The 9,809-nt window shown below is 36.2% G+C and overlaps 1 pseudogene; it reads left to right on the top strand.

The window, feature by feature from the left end:
* The first annotated feature begins 6,479 nt into the window (after positions 1 to 6,479).
* LOC138803586 (U6 spliceosomal RNA) lies at positions 6,480 to 6,579 on the top strand (annotated as a pseudogene).
* The last annotated feature ends 3,230 nt before the right edge of the window (positions 6,580 to 9,809 follow it).

The following is a 9,809-nucleotide window of genomic DNA, read 5'->3' as shown; positions in this document are numbered from 1 at the left end:
GGCTTTTTCTGAGTATGTGGTACTGAGGATTCAAACACTGGCATTCATGCATGCTGAGCAAGCACTTTACCACTAATCCACATTTCTAGCCCCACCCTCACAATTTTATACCTCACTTGCCTATCCTCAAGAAAAGGCTTCTGAGTATAAATCATCTAAAGAAAACCTGATAGAAAGTTTCCAAAGATAAATAAGACAAAGCTCATACTTGTGAGAGACTCTAATCATGTAAAGACTGTGACAAATGCTTCCATTTACTTATGTATTATGTTTCAACACTTAATAAAATATTAATGAAAATGAGTCAATGTCCTCAATTATTGGGTATAATTTTATAAAAATGTGCAAAATGTAATAAATATTATGTGTATAAAAATACTAAATACAGTAATCAATAAATAAATGAATCAAAGGAAAATAAAATACAAAATCATTCTTTTTCTGTGGGGGTCCGGTTGTGTGGCTTGAACTCTGGGCCTGGGTGCTGTTCCTCAGATCTTCAGCTCAAGGCTAGCACTCTACCACTTGAGCCACAGCTCTACTTCCGGATTTTTTCTTTTTGCTTATGTGGTGCTGAGGAATCGAACCCAGGGACTCAGGCATGCAAGGCAAGTGCTCTACCACTGATCCACGTGAATCATAATATGAAATTAACATACATATGTAAGTATATATATATATATATATATCATATATTACACATGTATAGAGATATTTTTTCCATTTCAGGGCTTTCATTCAGGCCCTGGGTACTCTAGCCTGAATTTCTTTCCTCATGGACAGTGAGCTTCGCCTTCACCCATGATGCAAAATAGTTACCTGGACGTTGAGCTCAAATCCTAGCAATGGCAGAAATACTGGCTCCAGTTCCAAGACACTGACATAATTTTTTAATGGAAGCAGTTATGTTTATTCAGTTCCATACTGAACATTTTAAAAAGTGTAGAATTTTGTACAGCTATTCACTCAGAGATCCTTCCCTTACCTCCAAAATGCTTCTCTGAGAACTACATTGTTTGTCTTTGTTCGTTTTTTATTGTAAAAATATTTTACAGGAGCAAGGTAATGAGTAAATTTCATATTGAGCATTGTTACCTCCTCCTTTGTTTTCCCCCTACTATACCTTCCCTCCCATTGCCACAACTACCTCCCCCTGCTTAGGTCAGTGACTTAGGTTTCACTTTTGGTTGGCACAAGGTTTGAACTCAAGTAGTAGCAAATCTTCCCTCACATTGCTACAGATTTACCAAGACCCTGAGTTCAAATCCCAGGCTAGGAAAGAAAACTAGGAGAAAATCCAAACTATGTAGCTTTATTTTTTTTAATTTAGTTAAATAATTATATTTTCTTTATTCTTTTTCTTTTTTTTCTTTTGGCCAACCATGGGGCTTGAACTCAGGTCATGGAAACTCTGTCTCAGCTTAGATCTCTCTCGGCTTGGGTGTAGCCTCCAGAACCATAGCTGATCCTAAGATCCTAGGCCCAGGGGACTTTCTAGAAAAAAAACTGGAAAGCAGAAAAAGTGGCAACTTTCAGGGGTCTAGGGTTTTATTATTTTTTTCTTTGCACAGTGACCATCCTGGGTTTGAATGACATGGCTGCAAAGTAGATATGACCTGCCATTGCTGATGGCTTGTGGGCTATCAGTGAAGCCATAAGACAACCTGTGGACATAGGCCCTGGGTTCAAATCCCAGTCCTGACACCAATGGCAGGAGATCACAAGAGACTCATTCCTATGCATGGGAATATCCATTGAAAGAGTAGTTCATGCATCCGTCTAGTCTAAAATTGGATGCAATAGTCCAAGAATGCTGATTGATCTTAATGTATAGTTTATTAAGCATTAAAAGAATAATATTCCTTCAATGGTGGTATAATAAATACCTAAGAGTTGGTAGGAACGTAGTAGGTGTCATTCAATCATAGATAGACGGCTCTGGCACTCTTTAACAATATATATTTCTTTGTATATCACCATCTGCCTATCCATGTATTGCTGTTTTGGCCAAAACTGGGGGTAAATCTCAGAGCATGGGAATCACTTGACAGCTTCATTGGCTAGAGGCTCCCATGCTCAAACTCACCCATTCATGAATTGGTCCTGCTAGGCCCTGAGATCCGATCCTAGCACTGCCAGGCATGATGGAGATCACATACATCTAAAATCTAGATTATATGTGATAGGATGTAAACAATGTAATAAATGGTATAAGTGTCATCAGAGTCAATAAAATAATATGGACTGAACATCTGAATGGAAGTATAAATCTTATTGTTAAGATGTATATAAGGAGTAACTTTTCCAGGACTGAGGCTTGAATTCAGTCCCCCTAGGAGGAGGGAATGGCGGGAGATCCTGAGATACTTGTTTCTGGACCTAGGAAGAGTCATGGCATGCGATCGATCTCATCCTTGAATGAGTAGTTTGTGCATGATGCGAGTAGGAAATGATACGCAAGACTCATGGGGTATAGATTATTTGTAAAGAAGAGTTAATGAAGCATGACAATAATCATCACAGACATGAAATGAATGCATCAGAAAATATCAAAATATAGGTACACACAGATTGGATTCCATCACAAGTCACCATCAGTCCTACTCTATACAAATATATACTTATTTGCATTCTACCTTCTACTTATGAATGGATGACTATTGTGCTCCCACTCTCCCCCCAGGGGGCTCAAATTCAGGTACTGGGAATGCCTAGCTCCTTTGTCGCTCACAGGCTGTTGTGCTCATATGGACTCATTCACCAATTGGGCCTGCTAGGCCCCGAGTTCAGATCCCAGCCCTGCCAAAAGATTCATCTTGATGTAAGACGCCAATGTTTGCATATGTTTTCCTTTCCTCTGCAAGTCTTGGGTCTCAGCTAGGATGGAGAATGCATGGGCCACCCTGTGGTCATGGGAATAAGTTGTTATCCATGTCAGCCCAGTTATACCTGTCATCATATACATGAGAAAATACACAAAAATCCATGAATAGTATACAAAATAAACACAATAAGTACACTCAATGCACGATGCAGTCTCCACACGGATGTGAACATACATCCCATGTTTAAATGATGCATTGAGCACTATTTTGGCCTCCCTGTGGCTCGATCTCAGTTCCTAGGAAGAGTCCATCTCCTTAGTGGCTCAACGTCTGGTGTGATCACGTGGACTGATTGGGCAGTTGGGCTTCCTAGGCCCTGAGTTCAAAGCCCAGCAATGCCAAAAATTCACCCTGATGTGAGAAGCCAGTCATTGCACCTGTTTTCCTGTGCTGTGCAAATTCTGAGTCTCAGCCAGCATGGAGAATATATAGGCAACTGATGTCAGCTTATATTTCCATAATTCATTCATCTGCAATAACAATGTGCAAGACTGGAAATGTGAAGCACTTAGACATGATTTTATTCTCGTTCATTTGGAAGATTAATCTTTAGTCAAAAGGAACGTTTAAAAATGGCCTAGAATTTATTCCTACCAGTTTTTATAAATGGCTTTGTGCAATGGTATGTGATTATTTTATTTTACATTATCCTATGTAAATATTCTACTAACTATAAGTTTTGGAAAAAGAAGAAAACTAAAATTTACTACTTAGAGGAATATGATAGAAATAGAAGACAGATTTTATGTTTGTTACATCTCTCATCAGTACCCATATTCAAGACTTAAAGTCATATTTCTTACTATGTTAGACAGATACGGAAAATATATGATAAGGCAACACATGATAAGGCAACTATTAGTGACTTTAAAATGTACCTCCTTATGTGATGAAATTTACTTTATTAGCTAATATTTGGGTTTGAATTATAGGAGGCTGATCCATTAAACACATTTCTGGAAGGCCTCTACTGAACAACACAAATTGTGGGGGGTAGTATTTCTGCACTTTAATGAATGGTTGAACTTGTTTGGTATTAGTGCTGGGTACGTAAATCAACTCTAATGTAACTTGCTCCCTACACTTGAAAACCTTGTAATGTCACTATCATCTACTTGTCAAGTGTTATTTTGGTGAATATGATTTTTAAAAGTTTATTTGAAAAGGAATATACTTTCAGGAGATTAAATGTAGGTTACATTGGTTTGAGAATGACATTTTTATACTACAGAACCAAGATTTACTGAAGTACCAGTGTTTTGAAGCACTAAGGGTATTCTCAATTAATGTTTTTCTAAATTATATTTGACCTCTAAATCAAGTTTTCCTAGTCTTGGTAGACCAATTATGATCTATCATTCCAGAAACTATTTTTTTGGCTGCACTGAAATCTTTCATTCATCATTAGGAGAAAGGTATTAAAAATAACGTTGTTCATTTGTGATTTTGTTCACTCATATGGGCTGGTCATCTGTAAATTGAAAGTTTGAATTACAGTACTTTCTCTCAGATTTTGTGATCTCATCTTTCATTTTAATTTGCCTTGCATTTCACAATTGATCACTGCTAATTCTTGTAAGCAATTGGGGCCCTGAAATATTATAGGAAATGAGAAATTGAGATGAGTCTTTAATTATTTTCTGTTGGCATGTTGCATGGGCCTATGTGAGAAGTCATGCCCTTGTTATCTGATGATGCAGATAACTGGGACCTGTTATCCTAGGACCCGTGGGTCCTGCAGAATAATAATAGCTTTTAGACATCATATCAGCAAAATTTGGGTATAATCAGTAAGAATGCTTTAGAAATATGGAGAAAAACACTTTGGGACCAGCAAGTTAAAACAATAAACAGAGCATCAGAATAAAATCCCTTATAGATTAGCAGAAAACAATACTGTTATTATACCATGTGTATTCAGAAGACCACGAACACTTAGAAGGTATCAGAAGCTTATACTGAAGATATTGCATTGATACTTTTTATAGTCTAATATATATTCTAAACCTAATTATTTATATTCCAATCTATTTATGGGAATAAATGTCAATATATTTGTCAAATTATCAATTCTAGTAAGATTCACTGTATAAAATTTAAAATTAGCACATATAAATATAAAATATATAAGTACATATAATATAAAAATTGTTTTGCATTGTTGTGTTGTGTTTAGGGAATCAAAGGCAACTCTGTTTTAAAGTATTATTCCATTATCTCTACCTCAGTTTTTGGTAGAGTTAGACTTAAAGCTCTACCATTTGTAGATATGCAGCCTAGAGGCAAGAGGAAACACTGTGATTAAAACATTACAAATTTAAGGCCTAATATCGAGGAGAAACATATGGACTTCTCCAGGAGCTATTGCAATATTTGGTGATAGAATGTCAGTAGTGTAAGTTCCTGCTTGGTTGGATGATAGACAGGTCAGGACAGTAGGTAATCATGCATATGAACAATTTTTTTCACTTTCTTGGCTTTAGCTACTTTTGAAATGATACGTATAATAAACAATTATGTTTTGATAAAATACCTTCTATTCTGAACAATTCTGTCTGAACTGTTCATCTCTCTATGATCCCTTGTAACTAAGATTATGTTTGTTCCAGTAAGACAATCCATGCTGTCAGCGTAAGATATTCTGGTTGGTCTGTTCCTACATGGAAGAAAGGTAAAGGTTCAGTGTCAACGTCTAGTGCGTTGGGGTCCCTAGGTAAGGGTCACAAAATCACCAGGACACAGGGGATGCAGAGTGCAAACAGCAATTGCCACTGCATGCTGAGCTTTATTGTTAGTGGGTATTTAAAGACTAGCAAGCATCATCTTTGCCAAGATTTGGTCAGAAAACATTCACACAAAAAATTTCCACAGATACATTTTTACTTAACCTATGAGAGAAAGTCTAGGTATATTATTATCTAAACTATTTTAGATCAAGCTCAAACCACTTCTCCAATCTCAGGAAAATGCTTGACCAGCTGTTAATCTATGCTTAAGCAAGCAGAAGAGCCACTTCCTCAGCTCCCAGGAGTCTGTGACATGTTTTGAGATAGGGAGAGGGAACATTTTCCCTCTGTAGCCTGGCATTCCAAGAGCTTTCCTAATCCCAAACACAGTCCTCAGATAATCCCGAGGCTGGAACCTGCATCATTCTGCCCCCTCAACATAGACCCTGAGTCTTCACAGTTCAGGTAGACATTTGTTCCAGCAAGACCTCATTTGGGAAATTTTAAGCTGCAGAAAGTTAGAAGTAGCTCTTAAGCAAGGCTTACTTTGAATCCATTAGCTCCACAAAGCTAACTCAGTTGATAAATAAGTACTTGAAAAGCCACCACCTTTGGACTTAGCTGTAAAGGCTTCAAAGTATGATCAAATTTAAAATGAAAATGACGAAATAGTCATTGACAAAACAATTGTAAATGTGAGCAATCGACCAAACTATATAAGTTTTTTCCACTGTACACAGAAATTTAGAGAAATAAGATCAATAGCATTTTCAGGAACAATAAGGGTTCCTTGTTACAAATAGGCAACCATGGATATATGCCTGTATAAAGATTGTATCATTAAGTACTTAAATTTAGAGGATACTACATGCTTCAGAAGCAGGTCTACCCAAATTACAACAATACAGAGATTAACATAGCACTTGCACAAGGATGATATGAAAATTTGTGAAGTATTCCATATTTTTCATTCTTCTGATGCAAGAAATGAAAAAGAGTTATTAAAAAGTTGATTACAAAAATACAAGTGTAACAATACATGTAATTCATAGAATTAAAGGTTAGTTTGACATCAGTATATTAAATTTTCACCTTAGAAAGGCCTTTATATAGCATAACCTTTACAAAACTTGAAATTAGATAATATTGCCATTTTATCCCAAAGAAATAAAATAATAAAAGAAACTACGAAAAAAAAGGAGTCTTAAAATACTTCTATATGGAATGCAATCTGAAAGGTCACATTTACTAATGAATCTATACATTATATAACAATGTAGAATTCAAAGTATTATATCTAGGAGAGAATGAAATAGATTATGGACATTACACAAACATAGATATACTTTGTTCAGAAAAGCACCCGGAACATCTTTAGTTTCTATACTATTCATTTCAACAGATAAGTTAAAATTATTTCTGATTTAAAGAATCACAAACTCTGCAGAAATCATTACAGATGTATACAAACAACTCTTGAATACATTTTGATATCAAAGTCATGCAATTCACTTGGAAGAATACCATGAAATACATAAATTTTTATAGTAAGATATTACTGTTGCTTTGTATTGTGAAAAAATTTGTAGGGACACAAAAGATGGACTGGCATTTTTGAAATTTAAGAAACTTAACCAAACCATTATGACTTAGGAGACCAATTTGTACAGCCTTCGACAATTTCAAAGAGGTAGTGATACATACTTACCCTTTTGGCAATATCAAATGCAGTTTCTTCAAAGTTGTTCTTCAGACCTGGTTTGATATAATGGTTCAACAGAAGGAGATACAGAGTATCTTTGCTATTTCTATTCCCAGCAGCAAGATGCAAGGAGGTCAAAAGGCCTTTAGTTTGGGTATTGGTATCTGCATCATGATGAAGTAATAAAGAAGCCATTTTGGTATTATTCCACATATAAGTACTGTGCAGGGGTGTCCAGCCATTCAGAGTTATTGCATGAATATCTGCCTTGAGCTGCCAACTCATGGACAATGTCTAAGTGTCCACTCTAGGCTTCCCGATGAAGAGGGGTATACTCATCCTCATCCCTAGTATTCATCTGGGTGGCCATTTTGGAAAGCAGTGTTCACAACACAGTAAGCCGATAAATTTCGGCATCCCAAAGAAGAAATTTGCTTGGATCCTACTCCATTTTTTTCTTGCATTTGATACCATTCCTCATTTTTTCATCTTGTTCCTTGTCTTCGTCACAATTGCCTAACCAGTGATTTTGAGTACCAGTGGGAATGAGGTGTCCATGTATTTCCCCAATAGTTCACATTGGTTGAACTGGTCAGAAAAAACTGGTGAATGTTCTGCATATGTTTTTTCACCATGATTTATTTTCTCTTTTTCAATTTTTAATATTCTAAATTATTCTAACTGGAGAGTAGTGAATTATAGGGAGCAGAGGAAAGATTTTCCTCAGTATTCAAAGGTACAGACTGAAAATCAGGACCAGTGGTGTCTTCATGTGCAGCTTATTCTAGGAATGAGAAAATAGGAAACAATGCCTTCTATGTAAATGATTTGGGAAATACCATGTTATAGTGTAAGAAAACTCACTATTCAACATATGGGATTTAAGAGCTTTCTAATAGCTTTCTACTGTAGGTATCCAACATTAGAAAAAATGTATAATGCAGTAATAAAATAGAAGTCCTTTGTATGATTTAATTCTTTAAGTTCCAAGACCCTTGTCCATTGTATGTATTTCCGGGTCTCTATAAAGAAAATTTCGGCCTGAGCAAGGAGACCTAAGGTTTCTCCTATTCCATCCTGTAATGTTTTCAGATTGTCTGGTTTGACTCCGAGGTCTTTGATCCATTTGAAATTGATTCTTGTGCCGGGTGATATATAAGGATCTAGCTTTAGTTTACTACAAGCAGTTAATCAGTTTTGCCAGCACCATTTACTGAAGAGGCTATCTTTTTTCCATTCTATTGTTTTAGCTCCCTTATCAAATATTAAATGGCTATAGGTCTGTAGGTTCATTTCTGGGTTTTCAGTTCTATTCCATTGATACTGAGGTCTGTTCTTATGCCAGTACCAAGGTGTTTTGATTACTATAGCTTAATAGTACAGTTTGAAATTTGGTATTGATATTCCTCCAGTAGTGTTCTTTCCGTTGAGGATCGTTTTTGCTATACGGGGTCTTTTATTGTTCCATATGAATTTTTAGAATGCCTCTTCTATTTCCTTGAAGAACAAGGTTGGAATTTTGATAGGTTGAAGTCGATTGGCCAAAATTTTGTTGAGAAGTTTTGCATCAGTGTTCATCAAAGAAATGGGTCTAAAGTTTTCTTTCTTTGATGAGTCGCTGCCTGGTTTTGGGATGAGGATTACGATGGCGGCATAGAATGTGTTCGGTAGTGAACTTTTTCCTTCAATTTCATTGAAGAGTTGGAGGAGTATTGGTGTGAGCTCTGCTTTGAAGGCCTTGTAGAATTCTGCTGTAAAACAATCTGGTCCTGGACTTTTCTTACCTGGGAGGTCTTTTATTGCTGTTTCTATTTGAATGCTTGATATGGGTCTGTTAAGATGGATTAACTCATCTTGGTTTAGTTTTGGAATGTCAATATTTGCTAGGAAAAGGTCCATTTCTGTCAAGTTCTCAAATTTATTAGCATAAAGTTTTGAGGAATATTCCCTTATAATGTTCTGAATCTTGGTTGTTTCCGTGGTGATGTTTCCATTCTCATTTCTGAGTTTATTTATTTGGGTGTGTTCTCTTCTTTTTCTGATAAGATTTGCTAAGGGTCTGTCAATTTTGTTAATTTTTTCGAAGAACCAACTCTTTGTTTTGTTGATCCTTTCTATAGTTTTTTTTATTCTAATTCCTTTAATTCTGATTTAATTTTGATTATTTCTTTCCGTCTACTGGATTGGGGTTTATCTTGCTGCTCTTTTCAAGGATGTTTAGATATGTCATTAAATTGTTGGTTTCAGATCTCCCCAATTTGTTGATGTAGGAGTTCAGAGCTATAAACTTGCCTCTGAATACTGCCTTTGCTGTGGCCCAAAGGAGCTGGTAATTTGTGTTCTCTGTTTTGTTGAATAGCATGAACATTTGAATTTCCTTTCTAATATCTTCCATGACCCACTCGTGATTCAGCAGTGTGTTGTTCAGCCTCCATGTGTTACTGTCCTTTCTTTGGTGGCTTTTGGTGTTGAGTTCTAGTTTTATTCCCTTGTGGT

This window comes from Dipodomys merriami, unplaced genomic scaffold (genome assembly GCF_024711535.1).
Source record: "Dipodomys merriami isolate MVZ:Mamm:240054 unplaced genomic scaffold, mDipMer1.0.p SCAF_341, whole genome shotgun sequence".
In the NCBI taxonomy this organism is placed as follows: Eukaryota; Metazoa; Chordata; class Mammalia; order Rodentia; family Heteromyidae; genus Dipodomys; species Dipodomys merriami.
The sequence above is the reverse complement of the archived record's forward strand: the minus strand, read 5'-3'. Positions and strand labels throughout refer to the sequence as shown.